The 25,968-nt window shown below is 42.6% G+C and overlaps 1 pseudogene across 1 annotated transcript; it reads right to left on the reverse strand.

The window, feature by feature from the left end:
- Positions 1-4,084: 4,084 nt before the first annotated feature.
- LOC310860574 (myosin heavy chain, fast skeletal muscle-like) lies at positions 4,085-21,183 on the reverse strand (annotated as a pseudogene). The gene is made up of 38 exons (XR_014571046.1): positions 20,974-21,183; positions 20,729-20,872; positions 20,361-20,517; positions 20,234-20,261; positions 20,040-20,148; positions 19,818-19,910; positions 19,660-19,723; positions 19,421-19,519; positions 18,921-19,024; positions 18,272-18,410; positions 16,936-17,054; positions 16,318-16,467; positions 16,030-16,200; positions 15,312-15,615; positions 14,120-14,184; positions 13,744-13,831; positions 13,536-13,653; positions 13,285-13,408; positions 13,055-13,191; positions 12,294-12,549; positions 11,294-11,536; positions 10,982-11,158; positions 10,744-10,889; positions 10,539-10,629; positions 10,063-10,452; positions 9,794-9,920; positions 9,509-9,627; positions 9,216-9,412; positions 8,596-8,779; positions 8,154-8,319; positions 7,896-8,020; positions 7,449-7,757; positions 6,759-6,962; positions 6,544-6,669; positions 5,885-6,055; positions 4,940-5,230; positions 4,237-4,365; positions 4,085-4,142 (listed from the first exon to the last, which is right to left on the reverse strand). The product of XR_014571046.1 is annotated as a myosin heavy chain, fast skeletal muscle-like (transcript).
- Positions 21,184-25,968: the final 4,785 nt, after the last annotated feature.

Below are 25,968 nucleotides of genomic sequence, written 5' to 3' on the forward strand. Positions count from 1 at the left end.
TGAAATCTCTAAATAGAAATAAACAAACAAAAGCAAACAATATCACTATAAATACAAACACAAAATCAATAATTTAAATATGTGTACAATGTATCATAAATGATTCTGTCCATTCTGTGTGTGTGTGTGTGTGTGTGTGTGTGTGTGTGTGTGTGTGTGTGTGTGTGTGTGTGTGTGCGTGCGTGCGTGCGTGTAATCTTGGATCATGTCTGTAGCTATTTGGCACTATGTACAGAGTAATGTTAAAAATGAATAGTTAACACGTCTATAATAGATTCATGAACAGCATCAGTAAAACATGTGCGACTATGAACAGCTAACATCACTAAAACATTAATATGACTAAATGATGGACAGACGCAAGGCTCACTCACCGCCAAGTGGAACTCCAGACTCCTCTGCAAAGGGTTCCATGTCAACCATCGCAGCATGCTTATATTGGGTGTTAATTGCAGGCTATGCAGAAAGTAAAAGTAGCAGAGTTTCCTTTCAAGGTCCTTCCTTTAAAGGTTAATGCTTCTTGTGTGACAGGCTCCTATGCATGGTGGGGTGCTATGTTTCTTCATTTTGGCAAAGTCATTACATTTACTTTACTGCATGTCTCGTCAGATACATACGTATAAGTTACTAAACTACTCACATACTGTACTTGAGTCTAATTGGGGACTATGCCCATGAGTCAGAAATTAGTAAATCCTGTGTTAGGTTAGGGTTTTGGATAGTGTTAGTAATTTGGAGGAAGTTGAATCTCCACTGTATGCTACTTCATAATTCCACTGCATTTCAGGATGAAACATTGAGACTAGCCTATACACTCAATTTGACAGCTTTATGCTTTGTGGTGTTGATGTTTTTGTAGTCATGCGGTTCAGATGTTTATGAGGCGTGAAGTTGTAAACTAGTGCTGCTACTGCTCCAACGAATAGTCTGGCTCTGGATTTACGGGACTGATGTACTGATGTCTTCACTCTCTAGGGACACCGAATCCTTTACCGGGCCTATAATTGTACTCATCATATTTCATTGCAGTATTACATTTCACCATACATGCATTCATTTCATTCAGTGGTTTTCAACCCTTTCCATATCAAGGTAATCTGAAGGCACACTGGGGATTTTTTTTTCACACTGGTGTGACCATGCAGAGTTTAACTCAAGTAGATAATCTGAAGAAAAATAATGTAGCCTATTAGCTTTTTGTTAGTGGTACACAGAATCACCCATAGCCTACATGTATTTACTTTAAAGATAGCAATTGCGCAATATATAAATAGCTGTAACAAGTAAAAGTACTGCATTCCAGTACGATACTGGCATCGACATTTAAGTAAACATTATTTTGTTTCCTTTAGTCGTATTCATCTAAATCGGAGTGCAGTAAAACAAAAGTGCAATATTTGACAATGATAATGATAATGATTTGATAATGACATAGAAAGAAGTATGCAATATTGAGAAATGGACATACTCAAGAAAAGTAAAAGTACCATACATACAGTGTGTGTGTGTGTGTGTGTGTGTGTGTGTGTGTGTGTGTGTGTGTGTGTGTGTGCGTGCGTGCGTGCGTGCGTGCGTGCGTGCGTGCGTGCGTGCGTGCGTGCGTGCGTGCGTGTGTGTGTGTGTTTCAGACTGAAATACTCGCTAAGACCAACTGCAGAAGTATTGAGGCCATGATCACCCAGCACCAACTGCGCTGGCTCGGACACGTGATACGAATGCCCCGTAGAATGCTGTATGGCCAGCTCCACCATGGCATGCGCCTGGCAGGAGGGCCAATGAAGCGATATAAGGACCAGCTGAAGACCTCACTGAGGAAATGCAAGATCAGGCCTGAGGACCTGGAGGCTGCTGCTGCTGACCGTGACTCACGAAGGAAACCCAGAGGCTGGAGGAGGACGGGACTGTCAGAAGACAGCAACAGAGGCAACAGAGACACAGGAGGAACACACCCATGACTGTCATTACCACTACCACCACTACAACCTACCCATGCCCCACCTGCAATAAAACATGTGGTTCCAGGATTGGACTCTTTAGCCACCAGAGAACTCGCCGTTAAGGACATAAGTGGACGTCATCATCGCATTCGATGGACGACCATACGCAAAGCAAGTGTGTGTGTGTGTGTGTGTGACCGTGCGTGCGTGTGTGTTTGTTGTAAAGGACAATCTCTTACCACCCTGTGTTAAACGTTTTGACCACTAGATAGAGATATTTGCCCACTGTTGTAATCTCACTAGACTATCATTTATGATATATTTCCTCTATTATTAAGGTTATTTTTGCAGTCGGTTTGTATTGGTGGTAGGGAGGTGGGTGGGGTTGGGGTCGCGAGACATGGCCAAAGCATTTCCGGGAGTTCCCAGCCAAAAACGTTGAGAACCCCTGCTCTAATCAGTCATTCATACTTTTACCTGTAAACTTATTTGTGAATTTATTGTATTGTATGTATTTGTATGTATTGTGTGTATTTGTATTTGATATATTATGCTGCTATCCTCTGCTTTTTTGTTTTGTTTCATTTCGTTTTTACTAGGGATGTCCCGATACACTTTTTTCGCTTCCGATCCGATCCCGATACCTCAGTTTCTGTGTTAGCCGATACCGATACCGAATACCGATACCAGTGTTGTGATCTCGTGTTGTGTTTATAGCTATCTAGCTATATATCTCGTGTTGTGTTTATAGCAGACTCCTCACTCAAATGTGCACTTGCAGTTTGGGCAACTCCAAAGCAAACTCCACATGTCCCAACATTTTATTTACCTGCCATAGTGTCAACCCCTTACCCCTGTGTCGGATCTGTGGGTAGAATGGCATATTCACCGATACCGATATGATCCGATATGACAAATAAGGGCCGATCCGATACTTTTCCCGATACCGATACAGTATCGGGACATCTCTAGTTTTTACATATTATTTAAAACTAAGTATAGTGAAATTCAGTATTTTAGCCATGACGTGAGCGCCCCCTCCTGAGATACTTCCGGGTCCCACTTTTGTGTCCCCATAGAGTTATACTGTTACAGACTAAATCTGAGACGAAAACAACCACGAAAGTCCCCCCACACGGAATACTATCGCCATTTTATTTCATTGTGTCAACTAAATCCTCATTAATTGCAAACTAGATTCAACATACTCAAGCCTGCACACATTCTAAATATACCCCCGAAATATTGTACTGAGCAATACCACACCTTCAATAATAATGATAATAATATAGTCTTTATTTTCTCCACATCATATATTTTGTTTGTCATGGACACTTGTACAAAACATTAATAATTCTACTCGAGTTGGAAGCATTAAGACCCATTTTAACCCTCAATGGCTTCCTTTCTGAAAAATAACGTCAAAGATTCACACGTTTAGATATTCTATTTACAATGAGATGCGGATGGGAGCTGGTGCCACTTGGACCCGGACGTAACGTAACACTACAAAATTACGTCGGACTTAAATACTGAATAGCCGATCTACATGTTCACGGTGCAAAGCGAAGTGTGCTTGTAGATCTGCTATTTCCGTGGAGACAATTACAATGTCTCTTTTGGGTCACAGGCTAAAACCAAAAAGTCAAAAGTATGACATTTGTTCTCCGCATTTGACCCATCTCTTGGAGCGGTGAGCCACAGCCAAGGAGCAGTGAGCTGCAGACGTGCCGTGCTCGGGAATCATTTGATTAGTTGATTTGACCTGACCAATCCAACCCATTGATGCTGAGTGCCAAAGCAGGGAGGGTACCATTTTTACAGTATTTGGTGTGACCCGGCCGGGGATCAAACCCCAACCTCACAGTTTCAGGGTAACCACAAGATCACTGTCGGGATAGGATTGGGAATGGGAACCACTTAAGTAGACACTTATCTTTGCAAAGATTGAATAAAATGGTATAGTGGACATGTTCGTTGAACCCATGGTTTCAAAACTCATGATAAAAAGTATTGACAACAAAATACCGTTTTTGCCACATTTATTGAATACAATGGTTCATATTTTACGACTGTTCATGGTGCCTTGAATAAGAAACATAGTATTGACAACAAAATACTGTTTTTGCCACCTTCATTGAATACGTCATATTTTATGACGTTGTACGGTGACTTGAACTGGAGAACTTATTCAGCTTCTTTTCCCTGTAACAATAGGAACATAATGTTAGATATTCAACATGAATCTTTAATTAAATCTTAGTTAAAGGATAATGAACCTTCAGTTATTGAACATTACCTTTGCGTCGCGACCCTTAGATCTCATCTTGTTGACCTGGGATTCAGCGATGTCGGCGCGCTCCTCAGACTCTTCCAGCTCATGTTGAATCTTCCTACACTTGGTCAGGTGAGTGTTGGCTGCTTCCTCCTGCAATATGATAGAGATATGGTTCAAAGCTGCACTATTTGAAAAGAGCATCTTGCAATTATATACATTTCAGGAAATTAAATAATTAAATAAATGTGTTTATGTGGCTAATACAGTAGCAGGTTCATGAGTGCGTCGGGACCGTCTCCAATTAGTCTTGACAGGTTCTCATTGGAATGACGATGGCTGTGGTCAGCACCATGTGACCCCGAGCCAAATATTTCCACTTGCAGGGATTTTTTTGTAATGCTTTCTGTGGTCAATTTTGGAAATGTTTTTCCATTACACACACTGACTGCATGTGTGCATTGTGTAGCAGCATGCTTTCCCTTTCAGCATCCATCCAGTCACAGGTCTTCCACAACGCCCATGTGTGCTGTGTGCGCCCCATACAGCAGAAGCATGGCAAGCTAGAGATTCCATGTGCCGCTTGTGGAAAGCAGCAAGATGGACACTGAAGAATGCTTGCTTATGCTGTTGGTCATATTGACATTGCATCATAACTGATTCCTATTATTCCTTTTAGTTAAACTATGACGAAACACCACTAACTAACAATGTCTATTTGACTTACCGCTTCCTCTGCCTGTCTCTTGTAGCCCTTCACCTTCAGCTGCAGCTTGTCTACCAGATCCTGAAGCCTGGCCATATTCTTCTTGTCCTCTTCAGTCTGAAGTGAGAGTGAATTTATATTAGCTGCATGTCCATCTATTCATTTAGTTAGTGGCATGATGATGGTTATTTAAGTGATATAGCCTACCTGGTATGACAGCTCCTTCACTCTCCTCTCGTACTTGCGCACACCTTTAACAGCGTCTCCACTGCCTTTCTGTGCACCTTCAACCTCTGCCTCCAGTTCACGCACCTTCACAATGGAAACATATACATTATGAAGAGATTTCTTCTTATTTCATTGACATATAAGCCATGTTGACCCATTGAGACCTGAAAGCAGATAGTTTTCTGGAGAAAAATATACTATTTCATGTCAAGGACCCCAGAAATTTTCTCTATTTGGCCGCCGACCCCCATCTGAAAATATTATTGTTCCAGGGACCCACCCCAGAAGCAAAGATAAGAGTAAAAATCACACCCGTGTGAAGTAAGTGGTACAACTCCGTGTGTGTGTGTGTGTGTGTGGGGGGGGGGGGTTCCAGAGTAGACCCACAGCAACGCACCAAGGGTGCCGGCCCGATTCCGGCCGAGCCACCCCGCATCCGAAACAGTTGAGAAATGACAGAGTTACAACCATGCTGTTTCCGTGCTCAGATGCACCCACCCACACACATAGTCACGTAAGGAAGTGGTTTCACCACTTAAAAACGTTTGCTGTGAAATACATATATATTCAAAGAATTGCACACGTTTTTACGATAACAAAATCGCCCATGAGCTTGTATAGCCTATTTGCTATTTTTCAATAGCTAAAGTTAAAAACAATAATGGTTAAAGTGTTTAAAAGCCACGGTGATGCAGATGCGTTCCAGGTCTTAATGGGTTGAAGTAAACTACACCTTACCCTGCCCTCCAGTTTCTGGAGCTGCTTCTTGCCTCCCTTCATGGCCAGGTTCTCGGCCTCGTCGAGGCGGTGCTGCAGGTCCTTGACGGAGACCTCCAGGTTCTTCTTCATCCTCTCCAGGTGAGAGCTGGTGTCCTGCTCCTTCTTCAGCTCCTCGGCCATCATGGCCGCCTGGAAAGTCATCATTGTTGTTGTGAGATAAAATATACTTTATTGTCCCGCATGTGAAACAATGTCTTGGTCTCCTGCGTCATTCAACGCACGACAATGGCTCTTTAAAATCATGAAAGGTAATAAATAGATACATGTGTGATGTGTCATGAGACCAGAAGGAATCAAACCAGGTAATACAATCACAATATCTTAGTACTCATCATATTTAAATTAGTAGTAATTGTTGTTGCTATTCAATATCTTGATTGACTGAATATATTGTTGTACCAGTTCAGTCTGCACTGTAACATTCTGAACCATCTGCCTGAAGCCAGCACCTCATGTTCAGAATGTTCTTTTCCTGAGCACATTATGTTTGATTCAAGTGCTGAAAATAGTTAATTTCCCCCCCTATGATTGTCATGGCTGTTGGAACAAGACATGCATGCAATGCCATAAGGATGTCTAATTGTCCTGGTATAATGGACCTCTGGAATGGAACTTACATCAGTGATGGCCTTCTTTGCTTTCTCCTCAGCATTCCTTGCTTCTTGAACACTGTCGTCCACTTCACCTTGAACCTGGACCAGGTCAGTTTCAAGCTTCTTCTTGGTGTTCAAAAGGCTTGTGTTCTAAAAGATAAACATTTGGATTAGCAATACAAGTATGCAAGTATGTTAAATAATGTTGACAGTTTCTTTTCCTTCTCCAATTGACTTACCTGGGAGTGCAACAGTCCAGCGCGCTCACTGGCGTCCACCAGTTCCTGTTCAGCCACTTTGCGGCCTCTCTCCGTCTGTTCCAGAGCCACTCTCAGCTCCTCGATCTCAGCGACCATGAGGCCGTTCCTACGCTCCACCATGGCGCCTTGTTCCTTCACATCTTCCTGGCCTCTGAGAGCATCGTCAAGGTGCAGTTGGGCATCCTAAAAAAAAGAGATTGCATATGAGGTGGACATGTTATGAGAAATGTCAGAATGTTGTTCGGATCATAGACCGTGTCAAGCCCATTCTGCTGTGATTTCCGGTCCATAAATGAATACTATATTGGCTGCAACCGCAGCAAGGGCGGGTCTTCACTCGGTAGAACCAGTAGATTTTAAAATTAACATGACCATAATTTACTAAATGCATATCATGATGATTTAAAAAATACTTTAAACTAGCGATTGAAAACAACGTGTTTTTGAAAAGGTTTACTAAGGTAATCAAGTGTAAAGTTCGCCCACAACCTCATTGAGATTTTAATGTCTTGCAAACAGTAGAAGACATCTGCTGGGCCATAAATAGGAACAGCAGCTTCAACGAGAAACCGGAAGTGGCTTCATTTCCAGGCAGCTAGCCCCTTGGTTCAGATGTTCAGAGCAGTTCCGTTGATTGAATATGTGTCTAGTAACTAATATGTTTTGCACCTTAAGCTGTCCCTGGATGTTCCTCAGCTGCTTCTGGGCCTCAGCAGCCTGGCGGTTGGCGTGGCTCAGCTGAACCTCCATCTCGTTCAGGTCTCCCTCCATCTTCTTCTTGACCCTCAGGGCATCGTTTCTGCTCCTGACCTCAGCGTCCAGCGTGCCCTGCATGGAGTCGGTCACCCTCTGGCTGTTCCTCTTGATCTGCTCCATCTCTTCGTCCTTCTCTGCCAGCTTCCTGTCAACCTCACCCTTGATCTGGTTGAGCTCCAGCTGGACACGAAGAATCTTAGACTCCTCGTGCTCCAGAGTACCCTGAAATGTAATACAGGATCAACAGGTTGTAGGACCTTTAATGTAACATTGATCATATACTGTTATGCTGTTTGAATATAAAACGTATTGAAAGGAATCTAACAATTGCGCTGTTCATCTAGGACCTAAAAGTGTTACCTCAGCTTCCTCCAGGGCTGTCTGGATCTCTGCCTTCTCTGTCTCCACCTGCTTCTTTCCCTTCTCCAGCTCATGGATGCTCTTTCCAGTCTCACCGATCTGTTCGGTCAGGTCTGAGATCTCCTCTGCAAAATTATCAATGAACTTTCAGGACTATTTTGTATTTGTGTTTGAATAAAGTTGTAGCCTGATCCATTTTTAACCTTATATTAGTTATTCTTTAACTGTTATTTAAATAATTATGTAGAGGAAACTTACGTTGCAGGTTCTTGTTCTCACGCTTCATGGTCTCCAGTTGGTCCAGGGACTCCTCGTAGGAGTTCTTCATCTTAAACAACTCGGTGCCGAGAGAACGAGCCTCTTTTTGAGCTCCTTCCAACTCTGCATTGCCCTCTTCATGTTTCTGCTTCCATTCTGCCAAGACCTGCACAGCAGCCGTGATGAAATGTGTCATTTACCTCCACTTTCAGGAGGAAACAATAAAAATAATTCATGTCAAACCAATTCACGTTGCTTAGACAACAGTCCGAGTGGCATTAGTCCGACAACACCGCCGCTCCCGAGATGTGCTGCCAGTTACAACTAACCCGTGGCTTACTGTGAGGTTAGGTTTAGGTTTGGGTTTTGGCTCGAGTGTCTGACTCATGACTGTAGGACTGTTAGTATGTCGGACCAAACACATGCACCCATGTCAAAGCACCTTATCGAAGTTCCTCTGTTTCTTGTCGAGGTTGGCGGCTAAACCGTTGGCCCTCTCCACGTCAATCATGAGGTCTTCCACTTCACCCTGGAGTCTCTGCTTGGTCTTCTCCAGAGAGGCACACTTGGAATTAACAGCCTCGATTTGCTCCTCAGCCTCCTGAAGACGCTGGGCGAGCTTCTTCCTGTTGATCACAAATCAAAGCATTGTGAGCAATAATTTGTATAGTGAGCAGTGTAAAATGTGTACAATAATTGTGTGTGGGTGTGTGTGTGTGTGTGTGTGTGTGTATACATATATATATACATAATTATTATTATTATTATTATTATTATTATTATATGTTGTATAATGTTTGTTTATAATGTGACGTGGGGTCCTTATATCTTTAAATTATGTCACCTCTTTTGAATCACAGACTCTGCTTAGCGAATGATTGGTTGTTTGTTTGCCTGAAGATGGTCAGTGACCGAAGCGTTGCCTATACTTAATAACTGTATCCTCTTGTACGGAGCAGATCAACAGTGTGCGGGCGTATTGTTTTCTATTCCATTATTGATGTGCACTTGCCTACGCACCTGTTCCTAAGCCTACTTTAGGAAAAAACACTGATGACTTACTTAGCCTCCTCCAGCTCCTCAGTGCGTTGGACAGCATCAGTCTCATACTTGCTCCTCCACTGACACACCTCAGCGTTGGCCTTGGACATTCCACGCTGCAGCTCAGCCTTGGCCTCTTGCTCCTCTTCAAACTGCTCCCTCAGGAGGTCACAGTCATGGCGAGCTGACTGCACAGCGTGGGCGAGGGCGTTCTTTGCCTGGTAAAAGAAATACGGCAAAATAATGTCAGCTGGATGAAATTACAAAAAGATGGAATTAGGTCTGTTCGTAAAAAAAAAGGCTGTTCCTTATACCTTAACCTCCTCTTCAACGAGTCTCTTCAACTCCTCGATCTGCTGGGTGAAGGCCTGCTTGCCTCTGGTGAGCTGAGAGACCAGAGCTTCTTTCTCCTCAAGTTGACGAGCAAACTCACCTAGTTAGACATTTGAGTATAAGTTTAAAACATGTAAATAAATCATCTTTGATCAATACATACAATTCCTGGGATCGCCGCTGATAGTATCTCTAATTATGGAATTTGCTCAAGGGCCATTGACAAACCATGTAGGCTAGTAGACCTTACAATGATGAACATTTACCATTTTCCGTCAACAGTCTTGCTCTCTGAGCTCCAATATCATTGATCTGGCGAACATTCTCATCACTCTTGGACTTGATTTCACTGAGTTGGTCCTCAAGGGTGCGGCACATCTTCTCAAGATTTCCCTGTTGATTATCATTGGACACATTCAATCACTGAAGTAACCTACAATGTATTTCTTCGTCCGTCCGTCCGTCCGTCCGTCCCGCCCTAATTGGTTCATTGAACGTATTTTGTCATGAATTACACACAAGCACTCTATTCTACCTTTGCCTTAGCAACAGCTTCCATGTTGCTGGACAGGTCATCGATCTCCATCTTGTATTCGCTCTTCTCCTTCTCCAGTTTCTGCTTGACACGCTGGAGGTTGTCGATCTGCTCGCCCAACTCTGCGACGCTGTCCGCCTGCTTCTTACGGAGAGCAGAGGCCGTGGCCTCGTGCTGCAGGGTGGACTCTTCCAGGTCACGACGCAGCTTCTGGAACTCAGCCTCGCGCTTCTTGTTCATCTCGATCTGAGCGGCAGTGGCTCCTCCAGCCTCCTCCAGCCTCTCACTGATCTCTTCAAGTTCCCTGGAGAGATCAGCTCTCTGCTTCTCAACCTTGGCCCGAGCTGCACGCTCTGCCTCAATCTCCTCCTCCAGTTCTTCAATACGAGCCTTTCAAATGAATGGACATATTACAATTCAAATTTTCACTTACTTATCATCAATGATTTTAAATAAGTATATAATAAAATAAATACCTGGAGTTCTTTGATCTTCTTCTGCAGCTGGGCTCCCATAGATTGCTCATCCTCAATCTTACTCAGAAGCTGGGCTACTTCAAAGTCCTTCCTGTGGTATACATAAAGTACATCATATGTTAGTGGTAGTTTTTATCCATGGCATTATTATTATTATTATTATTATTATTAATATTGTTGTTATTATTATTGTGGTCCACATTACTTCTTTATCTTCTCATCAGACTGCTGCTTGTCATTCTCCAGATCCATTATGGCTTCCTGGGCCAGTTTCAGATCACCCTCAAGCTTTCTCTTGGTTCTCTCGAGGTCCATGCGGAGCTTCTTCTCTTGCTCCAGAGAACCTTCCAACTGCACAACAATATAGTTTTCGTATTTTTCAGTAAGAAAATAAACGTACCGTATTCAAGTTTCAAAACATCCAATTGACTTGATGAACTCACGTCGTCAACTTGCTGTTCCAGCTTGGTCTTGGCCTTGGTCAGAGTGTTGACTTTGTCTTCCTCTGCCTGCAGGTCATCCAGGGTCTGCTGATGGGCCTCTTGGAGCGCCTTCTTCTCCTTGGTCAGCTTAGCAAGACCTTCATCTTGAGAGGCCATCTCCTCAGTCAGGTTCTTCACCTAAATAAGCAGAACAAATGGATCAATATTGTTCTAGAACTTGATAAGACCGCTAAGCGAGAAGAGTGTATAATCATGAATGGATCATTATTGTTCAATAACTTAATAAGACGGCTACAGCGTATGATCATGAACCTTGTTTTCAGTGGCGTGTTTCTCCTTCTCCACTTTGGCCAAGGTGAGCTCCAGGTCGTCAATGTCCTTCTTGAGCTCAGAGCATTCGTCTTCCAGCTTCCTCTTCTTGGCAGTAAGCTCTGCATTGATCTCCTCCTCGTCCTCCAGTCTCTCGGTCGTCTCTTTGAGCTTCGCCTCCAGCTGGATCTTACTTTTAATGAGACCCTCACATCTCTCCTCAGCATCATTCAGAGCCTCGTCTCCCTGGTTGTCAATGAAAGAGATAAGTGAGGAAACATGTCAGCATTATTTTGTTCTGGGTGAGATTTCGCTCCTATGCCACTTGAATGTGGAACGCCCTACTAACGGCCATTAAGAAATGTGAACCCCTAGACCCTAGTCTAGCACTACCGGGCGGCTGCAATTCCATCCCCCTTTTTTCCCCATACTGTACACGTTTTCCTGTTGTTTTTTTTTTACATTCTTTAACTGTAGTCCTATATATGATTATTTCCTTTTGTATATTTTTGTATATTTCATAGTGTATATTTGATGAATTGAAATGGAGGACCCTGGTGTAAACAAGTCTTGTTTGTACCCATTCTACAAGTAGTGAATACAAATTTTAATCAAAGATTAGTTTTGCAGCTGCTTCCATGGGGGACTCCTTCGTCCACAAGGGACACTAACAGAGCTGAAGAAGCTTGTGAAAAAGGCAGGCTCTATCATTGTAAGAGCCTGGACGGTACAGAGGTGAGGACAAGGAAGAAGCTGGAGGCTATCAACCTCCAGCAGTGGCATATGCAGTAGATTCACCCTCCCCACAGAAGAACCACACATTGGCTCAGGCCTTTGTGCTGCTAGCCATGTAGCTATACATACAATGATGCCAACAGCCGTTGGACCCAACAGGCATTCTCTGCCATGGTCTACATCTACATTAGATAAAATATACAAGGTCAGATGATAAACAACATGAAATATTATTAGCAACATTTCCTGTACAAGTGTAGCTACTTACTGATGACGCTGCCACTGAAAGGGCATTCTTCTCCTGCGTTAGAGCAACCAACTTCTCTTCCAGGTTCTTCTTCTTCTCCAGAGCACTAGCCAGGTCTGTCGTCATCTTTTCGTAGTTCTCCTTCATGGCTGCGAGCTCCTTCTCAGTCTCAGCGCTCTGCAGAAGAGGCTTGATCTTGTAGTAGACCTTCATCCATGGCCAGTGTTTCACAGCGACGAACGAGCGGAGGTTGAACTGGATGGTGTAAACGGCATCTCTGTGGAAAACAGTTTCAGTGGATCATGATTGAGGGTTTCCACGTATTACGACTGCAGGCTCTGACTATAGTTACTATCATTGTGTCATAGTTACTTGCGCAAGCAGAGTGTGCAAGTACTTCGATCGGTTGGGTATGTACATTATGTATGTTGGGGTATGTATGTCAGTGTCCTCCAACAGCCATTCTTGGTGACATAACTAAGGTATGTTTCAAGGTTGGTTTAAGGTCAATAACGGGTCTAAATTATTTAGAATAGAAAGGAGCTCTATGACTCAGAGCAGCAGTCGTACCCAGACAGACAGCAGAGAGTTCTAGGACTCGGACATGGCCTACTTGTGTGCAAGTTGGCATCTCGAGAGTGTTACTATTGTTGTCGTTATTGGCTGTTGATATTATCTTTGTTTCCCTGTGTCGTGGCAAGGTAAATGCAGATGGCCGCCCACCCAAGAGCCTGGTTCTGCTCGAGGTTTCTTCTCCTGTTTTTTCCTTGCAAGGTGCTTACCTTATTGCCGTCATCTTGACAAACTCCTTTCTCATGAGGTAAGCTCGTGCGAGAGCCTGAGTCATTGTGACCAGAGTGAACAGCTTCTCATCTCGCATCTCCTCCAGGGTACCCAGCAGACCAGCTTTGAAGAACACCTGAACACAATGTTACAAAACACTGTCACTAAACAACCAAAAAATCTTTAGTCCACTCGGGATAATGTTAAACCAGGTTCACAGTGTGCTCACCTTGGTGTGTCCAAACCTGTACTCATCAACAGGAACGTCAATGGACCCAAGCAGCTTCTCTGAAGCTTTCTTGTTGTCCATGAAGGCACCATCGGGACACGCACTGGCGTTCAGTACTTTGTACCTGTTTTTATAAATGTTCATGGTCATTTTGCGCAGGCATTCTATATACTTTTCTAAAAGTTGGTCATTTTGTTAGTGCATTGACTAGGTTTGGAAATAATAGCTGCTGGGGGAAAAGGAATGAATACCTCTGCTTGAAGTCAGCGTATGGGATTCTGCTGGGGAAGCCCTTTCTACAGATCCTGATGCCCTCCAGCACACCGTTACACCTCAGCTGGTGGATTACCAGGAAGTTCTCCATCAGGCCTGTACAGATGTTGCTTTATTATTAGAAGAACAAACTCTGGCCAAAGTTGCTTTAAATGGTAGTTTATCATTTTTATTTTCAGTGTTTACCTGGACACTTGGACTCGTTGGGAATCAGGCAACGCACAAAGTGAGGATGAGTGCTCCTCAGGTTGGTCATCAGCATCCCCAAGTTTGCCTATTGAGACATAAAAGAGCCAATTATGTTTATTATTAGTAAAAAGTCATACAAATTTGTACTTTTTCCTCCGCTACTATTATTTTAACTCTTTAGATACTAGTTTCTTTGCTGATTTAAAACATATATACATTAACCATTTAAGCCCTATTTTAAACTTCAGCCACAACAGAAATGGTATCATTGTTAATTTTGTTTATTTCTTACATGGATATAATGTTGATAGTAATAATAATGCTTCACTCTTACAGGAATATAATGTTGATAATAATGAATACAAAATCTTACCCTGAATGCACTAGACACAGTCTGCATGGAACCACCCTTCTTCTTGCCTCCCTTCTTTGTATTATCTGTTTATATTTGTTAGAATCGTGAGTTATCATCATTAGTCATAAGAATCTACATTTCTCCGTAGTGTTCATATAGTATTCATATAACAATACCCCCAGGCTCAGGTTGGGGGATAGAACACATATTATTATACTCTATTTCTAAAACGGTTAGTCCCAATACTTGAATCTGATTGGCTGGGTTCCGTTGTAAAACTACAACCTATCTCAAACCCTCACCCTAAACCTAACCTCCCATGGGGCAGCTAAACATAACCTTAACCCATGTCTAACCAATGACTAGTCTAAACGAAGTATGCACCCCCAATAATCCACACCTTCATTCACTTTATATAATTTCCAGCTGATCCTGCAGCTCTGCAGCTGAACTGGGGAAGGGGAGCATTTGATTGCCTTACACACCCTGGCCGTGCGGGCGTCTAAGCACCGCCCGCGCTCATATGACTGTGAATGTGGCCTCGTAAAGACATCAAGCGCCTCCTATTCCCCCTTCACAGAGACTGGAGTAAATACAAGGAAGTGTGGCTCGCTCTGGTGGGCGTAAAGCGTAGCTACTTTTGTGAGTGTAATAGTTTTATGAGGTACTATGTGTGTAACCATTTTAGAAAAGCAATAAGCCACGCAAGGTCCCAGCTTACCGTGTCATTTATAATGGCTGACAGGGTCGGAGACCTTCCGCTACGCGTCGGGTCTCACTACACCTCTCAGCCATTATAAAATACCCGGTAACCTGAGACCTCTTGTGGCTTATTGCTTTAATTAAAATTGCCTAGAGGGTGGGCTGGTGGGTATGTTGGACGTCACAAACATAACAGGCACACCGCTGCTCTGAACCGCACCCAATTTGTCACCAACACTGACCAGAGGTCTGCCATCAGAATAGTTGGCCGCTGGGCACCATTGCTAAGCCCCTTCTATGTTCCTATTGGCTGAGGTTTAAACAGCCATAGCTCCAGTTCCCTGCATGCTTCCTCAAACTGGGTAGGTGCGCCAATTAGGGACAGGCTGTAATTGCTTAAGCCCCGCCCCTCTGTGTTCCTACTGGCTGGCCTTTAAAGTAAACAAACATAATAACATGCAAACAGCATCCTGGAACACATTACATTATATTATATTAATAAACATACCTTCAGGCTCAGCTGGGGGATAGAACATAGCCAGCAGTTTAACTGAAGACTTCTGGAACAGCTGAATGACAGAGTCGTTAAGAGGATCTTTGTTCTTGTCCAGCCAGCCTGTGATGCTGTAGTCCACCGTTCCAGCGTAGTGGACCAGGGAGAAGTGAGCCTCGCCCTTGCCTTTGCCAGGCTTGGGCTTCTCAAAGGCCTTGTTCTTTCCCAGATGCGCTAAAACCAGCGCCTCTGCGAAGGATTTGTCTGTAGCCTTCGGGAACATGCACTGCTCTTCAAGGATGGAGAAGATGCCCAAGGGCTGTGTAAAGGAGACAAAGAAAGACACATCACCAAAAACAAATATTAACATCATGTCCATTAAACTAAGCAAGTATGTAAGCCTTACCGAGCAATGACATACATAGGGCAGGAGCCTATCTCTCGGCAGCTTTGATTTACACGCACAGCACACCCCCTGGACATGACGCTAGTATGTCACAGGAACTTACCACAATCCAAACCCTTGATGCTGAGTGCCAAGCAGGGAGGCACTGGGTCTTTGGTATGACCCGGCCGGGGATCGAACCCCCAACCTCCCAGTCTCAGGGCAGACACTCAAACCAAAAGGCTACTGAGATGGTGCAATTAAACCAAAGAACAGAATGTACCTTGCAGCTCAATGCAGACAGCCAAGTCCATGATAATAGATACAAATGTAATAATAATTGTATACCTTCTCAATCAACTCAATGCAGATAGCCAAGTCCATGCCGAAGTCAACGAGATCCCAGGGAATTCCCTCTTTCATGTACTCTTCTTGTTCCAGAACAAACATAGTGTGGTTGAAAAACTGTTGCAGTTTTTCATTGGTGAAGTTGATGCACAGCTGCTCCAGGGTGTTGAACTGTGAGTGGAAATATCATTATTAGTCTAATCTCTTGTAATAGTGTTGTGTAATTGTGAAAAGTACACAAAAGTAATTAGGCCTAAATTCTCCCACTTAAAACAAGTCCATGCTTACATCAAAGATCTCAAAACCAGCGATGTCCAGCACACCAATGTAGAAGACCCTCTGCTGCTTGGTGTCCAGCATCTCGTTGATCCTGATGACCATCCAGAAGAACTCCTTCTCATAGAGGGACTTGGCCAAGGCACCGACTGAGTTCATTACCTAAGGAAATAGGAACGTTATTAGAGTGTGAATTACGCAATTTACAATTTAGACATTTATCAGATGATCTTAATCCAGAGTGATTTACAGTAAATAATAAGGAAAACATGAGGTAGTACAAAATGCATAGAAATTGTAATCGAGGAGCATAGGTAAACCAAGAATAAATCAGTAGTATAATCTCAAAATCTATAATCTGTACATTGAAACTATACACACAATAGGGTGCCAGGTCAAATTAACCTTATATCGTTCTACATAACACGCTATCTAAATTGCATTTTAGCATTTTTATAAACCGGCAAGGTTGTCAAGGCTAGGGCAAGTGCTACGGCAAGTGATATGGGCTAATAGTGGAGTCTGAAGATGATTTAAGACAGTGTGGACACAACTCAAACAGATATTCTAGCATGGTGTGTTAATATAAATGTGCGTATGAAATCAGAACATGGAAATCATGCAACTCACCTGTGGCACAGTTTGTCCTTTCGTGACATACTCGTTTCCCACTTTCACCCTGGGGTAACAATATGCCTTAAGCATCTCTGCTGAGTTTATGCCCAATAGGTAGGCAATCTTGTCAGCCTCTGAAATGTTCATGCAATTTGAATTTTACATTTTAGGCATTAATCCAAAGAGCGATTTACAGTAAGCACGAAATCATCAAATGCATTAAACAAATAATCATCGGTCTAAACCAGCGGTTCCAAAACATCTTTGGCTATACACCCCCTGTTACCTCCCGACATTGCTGACGCACCCCCCCACATGGAAATATAAATTGCATAAGCCAAATAACTTAAATCAACATTTATTAGGCCATGAAAACATTAGGCCAGTGACAAGGGAGGATTTTTACGGCTCTATAGCAGTGATTCCGAAACATTAATTTCATGGACCCCCAGTTTCACACACATTATGCTACGGACCCCTGATTTAATGGCATTTCTATCTCTGGTACCCCCATTTATATTGTAAATACTTATCATTGGAATAACAATATATTTAAAATAAAACCATAGCACCACCATTAGCCTTTTCTTTTTTAATTTTAGTCCCACGATTTTGTAACCCATTTTTCACCCCTGTGTCAATGATCTAATGTGATCCTGGGCTCTACACACCCTCCGCCAACCTAGTCCCCATATGGGGGACATGGGGAGAGCAACAGACTTGAAATGCTTCCTTAATGCCAAGTGTCCAAGTTTCTCCTTTACACCTGACAGGGGGGAGTTTCCCTGGTTGGACGTAGTTGGACCAGTTGGACCAGTTCCTTTCCTCTCCATCAGATGCCCCAGCTGGCCAGGGGGAGGCAGTTTAGAGACCAGGATTACTGCATGTCTTTTGTGAGGGTACCTACCCTAGGTCCAGAAAGGCTCTATCGCCAACCCAGCCTCGGGTGTGGGCACTGATGACGTGGAGGAGGAAACACGCTACCAGCACCCACAGCGTCCCGAGCGGGAATCAAACCCAGGACCTTCTAGCTGTGAGGCGACAGCACTATACCAACTGTGCCACCATGCCCCCTATCATTAGCCTTTTCATGTCGCACACCCCCTAGAAGGCGCTCACGCACCACAGTTTGGGAACCACTGGTCTAAACAGTATAATTAAAATCATAATAATAATAGAAATATATTTAAAACAGAGTCGCGAGGAATCCACTGGGAACTGAATTCCATCTTGTATTCATATATTTATATACTATATTTATATTCTATATTGTATAACAATGACCAAAAGCTACTACTTCTACTAGTACTACTAATAATAATAATACTAATATAAATAAAGACCAGCTCACCCTCTGTGCCGTCTGGTTCGGCCTGTTCCTCACGCTGCTTCTGTTTAAACTTCATGACTCCGTGGTGCATCACTGCACCGGTGAGCTTGTAGATCAGCTGTTTCTCCTCACCGTTGAAGCCCAGGATGTCGATAGCTTCCTGATGTCAATAAGCAGAGAAGATGCGTTCAAAAGATTGAGATTATTTAAGCATTAGATTAACAATCATCCTTTAAAACAGAGTACAACTCAAATGTAAACAAAGCAACATACAGTGGATGCAGGGTATGTATCTGCACATTTATAAAGTGGCAATTTAAGGACTTTTAATACCTATAAAATAAATACAAAATAAAACAAATTAGACCATTACTGCATCAAAAGTAATCAACAAATACTATACTATAATACTTGTCAAGCATTGGCCAAATTGACAAATATTACCTAATAGGAAAAGCATGTGAATACATGCAGATCGGCTATTTTCACAATATTGTATCTGAGTCTTACAATTCCAAGTGCTTTAACTCAGTTAAAGTAGATGTTTTTGGGGTGGGGTCACAGCCTAAAAGCTTTGAGAAGCACTGATTTAGTGAATACATTTTGCAGAGCAACTGACTGCAGTCCACAGTAAGTATTAGAAAGTGTTTTTAAAATAATGTCCACTCACGTCAGTAGCGTCGAGCTCCACCTTGTCGTCAATGCTGGCCACAACGATCACACCCATGCTGATCAGTGGGAAGTCGTAGGGGTTGGAGCTGATCAGGCACATTTCTGAAAAGGGATTTAAAAAAGGGTGAACATGTGCTTTTTCGGGCTGCATGGAGTGGCTCAGGGGTAGAGTGGCTGGTAGAGCAGCCGGATCATCCGGATGGGAACTGCAAGGTTCCCAGTTCGATCCTTGTGGGCTCCCCGAGAGTTATGTCGTCCTTGAGCACGACTCTGAACCCCTGATTGCTCATGATGTGCAGGTTGGTGCCTTGGATGGCAGCTTGTGCAGTGCCTTGTAGGCGGTGAGGAGTATTTTGAGGTGAGTTATTTGTTTGAGAGGCAGCCAGTGGAGGTCGTGAAGGACTGTTGTGATGTGATCTCTGGAGCGGGTGGTGGTGAGCAGGCAGGTGGCTGAGCTTTGAACAGTTTTGAACTGCATAATCAGTAAAAACCACTTACCAATAATCTCAGGTTTGTGGTTGGTCATCATCTGGAAAAAGATGTGGTAACCCCTCTCTGCAGCAAGCTGATATGTCACTCTGGACTTCTCCAGCAGATCTGTATGGGTTGTACATAACTCATAATAATACTAATAACAATGACTACTACTGACTAATTACTACTACTACTACTACTAATAATAATAATAATCCTCAAATTAAGGCATATCATTTTTAATCTGTGAACTTCATACTTACATGTCTCAATATCAGCACTGGCCAGTTTGCCCGATGTGCCAAAATGGATTCTGATGAATTTACCCTGTTTGATATAGAGAAGCACAATTAGTTGCATCGCTCTACATTGTGGAATCATTGCAGGTTTTCTCATGAGATGTCATTATTTTTACACTTACAAAGCGAGAGGAGTTGTCATTCCTCACAGTCTTGGCATTACCATAGGACTCCAGCAAGGGATTGGCTGCAATAATCTGATCCTCCAGTGACCCCTAGAATGTTTTAGACATCGCCCAGTTTGGTCAGAATTGTTTTAAACTGAATTGCTATATTGCATATAAAAGCTTTTATGTTCAAAACATTTATTTGTTAAAGTTAAGAATATATCATATAGGCTCTACCTTGATTTTACCGCTATCGGCTGCCGATTTTTCTCCACCGGAACTAGCTGTTGCAAAGTACTGGATGACACGCTTGGTGTTCACAGTCTTTCCAGCACCAGATTCCCCACTGGTTAGAAGATAATGTAATTAGTGAATGTGTGAACAAGCCTACAATGGCCTTGTTTTAATTCCTAGAGATGATGCAAACTTACGTGATAAGGACAGACTGGTTCTCTTTATCTGTAAATTGTAAAGCACACTTTTAGTCATGGATATACAGCTCAAAACCACTATAGTTTAATATATTTTTTACATAGTCCTGTCTAGTACTGTACGTACCCATCAGCATGAACTGATAGGCGTTGTCAGAGACAGAGTAGATGTGGGGTGGAGCCTCAATACGCTTCTTGCCCCTGTAGGCATTTACAACCTCCTGGTCGTACACTGGGAGCCACTTGTAGGGGTTCACAGTTGCACAGAACAAGCCGGAGTAGGTCTGAAGGCGAGAAGAGAGAGAACATTAACATCATGCAACATAGCACTGAGTACGCCACATACTTGTATCTGGGACAACGGATCACTAGAGCTGGGATTATTCACTAAACAGTGTTAAAAAGCTCTAAATTGTGCTTGTTCAGTAACCGGAGTCGCCAGGTCACTCCATGTGCAATACTGCAATTATTTTCTCAGCGCGTAAACCACCTTACATAGATCATCCATGCTGCATAACGCTCTTTGAGGTTATACAGGACGGCGGCTTCACTGAGGTGGGTCATCATGGCCATGTCCTCAATCTTGTCATACTTGGGAGGGTTCATAGGGGTGACATCTGCCTCAGGCACAGTTCTTTCCTAATCAAAATAAATACATACAATAAAATTAAAAACACTCCAGAATGCGTTATGATTACAGTAGTACTGTGCCAGTGTTTGATTGTAGAATACCAGCTCACCTCCGCCTTTTCATTAAGCAACTGCACAGTGACTTTGCCACCGTCCTTACTGATAATCTTACACTTGAGGTACAGCTCTCCCTTGTCAGCCACATATGCTGCCGTTTTGGCATCAAAGGGCGCCGACTGAGACTCCATTCTCTCCTTCTCTGGCTTACGGAGATATATGGCGGCCTTGCCGTACTGCTCCATCTCTGCGTCCGTACTCATGGTGGCGGCTTTCTGTCGACGGACAAATAGATGGTGTTGATGCCTTTTTCTGACTTGAGATCGGAGCAGATCATTTCTATAGGACTACAGCATGTTGGACTATTATGGTTGTTATAGCTTATTGTAGGTTTAATAGAAATATTATGAACACTCACTTTTCCCTTCTACCAGTAGAAATGGAACCTCGTGTGCAACCCCTAAGTGTGAGGGGGGAAAAACACATTTTTAGGACATCATGAATTATTTTATTTTTTTTGTGGCTTTTGCCTTTATTTCATATTTTTTATGGAGGGACAGACAGCAGGCTGACAGGAAATAGGGAGAGAGATGGGGGGAAGACATGCAGTAAAGGCCATCGGGATCAGGAGTCGAACCCCTGGCACACTGCCAGACAGGATTACCTGCCAAGGTGCCTCGGCCCACTAAGCCATTGCACAGGCCACACTAAATACAGTTTTTAACCATGAATTAAATTGGATTATAATGAATCCTGATGTTCATTCTTGTCAAACAACCACTTTCTAAAAGAGACATTTTTAAATGTCTCTTTAGTTCCACATCTGAAAAGAGGAACATTTCAATATTATTTGTTTTTGTTCTTTGCATGTTCTTATTTCCACTAATTAATTCATTAATCATTAATTACAGGCATGTTTTTTCTTTGTACTGTAGCAATGCTAGACTGTATTTTCTTACACATTGGATTAATTAAGGTTACATTCAGAGGTGGGTAGATTAGCCAAACTGTACTCAAGTTAAAATATATATTGTTACTTTAAAATAATAATAGCTCTAGGCCTAGTAGATGTAAAAGTACTAAATAATTAGAAATCGCTTGAGTACGAGTAGGACATGTAAAAACACATGCAATGCAACGTATTACCGGTATTTAAATTATCATAGCATAATTGAAATATCTAAAGAGAAATAAACAAACAAAAGCAAACAATCTCACTATAAATACAAACACAATCAATAATTTAAATATGTGTACAATGTATCATAAATGATTCTGTCCATTCTGTGTGTGTGTGTGTGTGTGTGTGTGTGTGTGTGTGTGTGTGTGTGTGTGTGTGTGTGTGTGTGTGTGTGTGTGTGTGTGTGCGTGTGCGTGTGCGTGTGCGTGTGCGTGTGTGTGTGTGCGTGCGTGCGTGCGGTGCATGCGTGTGTGCGTGCGCGCATGTGTGTGCGTCGTGTGCGTGAGTGTAATCTTGGATCATGTCTGTAGCTATTTGGCACTATGTACAGAGTCATGTTAAAAATGAATAGTTAACACGTCTAATAGTAATAGATTCATGAACAGCATCAGTAAAACATGTGCGACTATGAACACCTAACATCACTAAAACATTAATATGACTAAATGATGGACAGACGCAAGGCTCACTCACCGCCAAGTGGAACTCCAGACTCTTCTGCAAAGGGTTCCATGTCAACCATCGCAGCATGCTTATATTGGGTGTTAATTGCAGGCTATGCAGAAAGTAAAAGTAGCCTAGGGGTTTCCTTTCAAGGTCCTTCCATTCCTATCGGGTAATGCTTCTTGTGTGACAGGCTGGTATGCATAGTGCGGTGCTGGGTTTCTTTTTGGCAAAGTCATTACATTTACTTCAAGTCTTGTCACATAATTGTCAGGGTGGTGGGGTGCCGGCTTTCTTCATTGGTAAAGTCTTACTATACTTTACTGCATGTCTTGTCAGATACATCATTTGGAACGTGTTAATAGTGAGTAAGTTACTAAAGTACTCACATACTGTACTTGAGTGTAATTGGGGACTATGCCCATGAGTCAGAAATTAATCAGTCCTGTCAGCCCCTAAGACTAAAAGAAAAAAATCCCCCATGGCGTCCTAGAGTTAGGTTAGGGTTTGGGATAGTGTTAGTAATTTGGAGGAAGTTGAATCTCCACTTCATGCTACTGCATAATTCCATTGCATTTCAGGATGAAACATTGAGACTACACTCAATTTGACAGCTTTAGTTACGCTTTGGGGTGTTGATGTTTTTGTAGCCATGCGGTTCAGGTGTTTATGAGGCGTGAAGTTGTAAACTAGTGCTGCTAACTGCTCCAACGAATAGTCTGGCTCTGGATTTACGGGACTGCATGTCTTCACTCTCTAGGGACATTGAATCCTTTACCGGCCTATAATTGTACTCATCATATTTCATTGCATTACATTTCACCATACATGCATTCATTTCATTCAGTAGTTTTCAACCCTTTCCATATCAAGGTCCATTATTTATTCTTGCATTTGAGCCACGGGGACCACCATTTGATGACATTTAGCCTCTCAGACCCAGTACTTAGAATATTTTGTCCACAACTCAGGGCTGCACATAAGCGGTGCGCCAGCGCGCATGCGTCGTCAAAATTCAAAATGCGCTGTCAATCAAGTGCCGGGAAGCGCTTCTGCGTACCAACAGCCGGGGCCGCCTAGAATGATTATTATGGCGATATACTAGTCAATTCTGTGGCGAGAGCATTTTCCACCGACTGCCATGCACTCAAAGTGGCTACTGGCCAATCACAGCACGTCTTGCACAAGTGCACTGGCCATTGTGGCCAATCACAGCGCGTCCTTACTCAAAAGGGGGAGGATTCCATGCTGCTTTCTGCTGGTAGGAGGGCGGTTGACAGAAGGACACTACTGAGAAAACCTGACACAAATAGTTTCGTCTTCTCCGTTTCAGATAGCAAACTACTGTAGTCCCCGGTGTAAAAGGGCATGCTTTGGATGCTTTGCACTCTTCCCATTTGCCGCTGTGCTTGTGTTTGTTTTCCGGGTGCTGGAGCAGCATGGTTGCTCGTGTGCGATGCAGTCTCTCACAGCCTTTTTACGGGTACTAAGGTTTTAGTTCCGACATAGTGGAGTGGGAAGAGTTTAAAGCATTACGGACTGGCACTGCTGCTGCCCAACATGAACACCGTGTCTCGACATACTGTCCCTTATTATCGTAAAGTCGGGTAGTATACACTATTTCTTTTTGCACCGAGGAGCCATGTGTGTCTGACTGTCTGACTACGTCGCCTCAGCTAAAAACAAAATTATTATTATTTTATTTAAATAACCGATCTACTAGCTCACAACGTCTCGCAACACGTTGTGAGCTAGTAGATCGGTTATTTAAATAAAATAATAAAACATCTAAATATTGCTTTGATGCTCATATTATCCTTAGGAAGTATTAAGTTATTTTTATTAGAATATGCATTCCATAGGGCTGGACCACACATGGACCTAGATTTTAGCAAATTTAGATTTTTTTAATAATGGGATGAATCTACAACAAGAGCCATTCTAGGGTTAAATCTAGAGTTGCAATAGCCTCCATTGACTCCCCACTCATCCAATAAATATCGTTTTGCTATAAGTTATTCATCCCTCTTTTATCCATCCGGCGAGATGGGTCGCCACATTTTAGGAGCACCAAGAAACTCCTCCAGGTGCTCCTCTGAGTACTAGACCAAAAAAGTTGTGTGCAGCCCTATGTATTGATATGGTACCATAGGAGAGACAACAGGCAGTGATCAAAATAAAATTCTTCTACATTCTCTAATTGTGTAGACAGACGTCTTGTAAAATAAGTAATGCAGATGTTTAACAATAATTTAACTCTTGAGAGCGTTAAATGACACCAAATGTTAAAGATCTAGCGTTAAAGGGGTCCATTTGGTTACCAACGCTCCATCATTTAGCTAGGGACCACCTGGAACCCAAACATGGTCCACTGGTGGTCCCCGTACTACTGGTTTCCTTTCAAGGTCCTTCCATTCCTATTTGGTAGTGCTTCTTGTAAGTGACAGGCTGGTATGCCTGGTGGGGTGCTGGGTTTCTTCATTTTGGCAAAGTCATTAGTTTCAGGTTCAGGTTTATTTGTCATGTGCATAGATACAGAGTATAAATACAATGAAATTTGTTTTTCTGAACAGCATCTATAGTGCAAGAAAAAACAAAAAACAGAAAAGTGCAAGTGAAGTGACAAAAAGTGCAATACAGTTCAAGGTCAGCTGTTCAGCAGCCTGACTGCCTGGGGGTAAAAACTGTTACTGAGACGATTGGTACGAGATTTGATGCATTACATTTACTTCAAGTCTTGTCACATAATTGTCAGGGTGGTGGGGTGTGCCGGCTTTCTTTATTGGTAAAGTCATTAGTATACTTTAGTTTACTGAATATGTCTCGCCAGATACATCATTTGGAACGTGTTAATAGTGAGTAAGTTACTAAAGTACTCACATACTGTACTTGAGTCTAATGGGCGGACTGCCCACAAGTCCGAAATTAGTCAGTCCTGCATGGTAGTGCATACTGTGTGAACTATGCGTGCGTATGTGTGTGTGTGTGTGTGTGTGTGTGTGTGTGTGTGTGTGTGAACTTGAAAGTGAATGTATTTTTATATATGCTGCGATCCTCTGTTTAAGTACACCACTGGTTCCCAAGCATGTTTTCTTTCTCCATACTAATATTTTTTAAATATTATTTCAAAACATTTCAAAATTAAACCTGCTGATACTGACAATAAAACACTCCCGACCTACTTTTAAAACCTTTTATTTTTTTTAAAGCAACATTTTTCATGAATTAGCCTATATATAGGCTATGGGCCATTCTACCAAATTGGTTCAAATTCAGAGTTGGAAATTGTGTGGAATTGTGTGGAAAAACTTTGACCATATTCATCATATTCATCTTGCACCAGATCTAAGGGACACATATTTAGTAAAGGCATTTAGTAAAGGATTTGAAAAAAAGAAGAAAATCACTCAGAGTGATTTTCAAA

The sequence above is a fragment of the Protomyctophum parallelum genome (assembly GCF_964188405.1).
Source record: "Protomyctophum parallelum genome assembly, chromosome: 6".
NCBI classification, from domain to species: domain Eukaryota; kingdom Metazoa; phylum Chordata; class Actinopteri; order Myctophiformes; family Myctophidae; genus Protomyctophum; species Protomyctophum parallelum.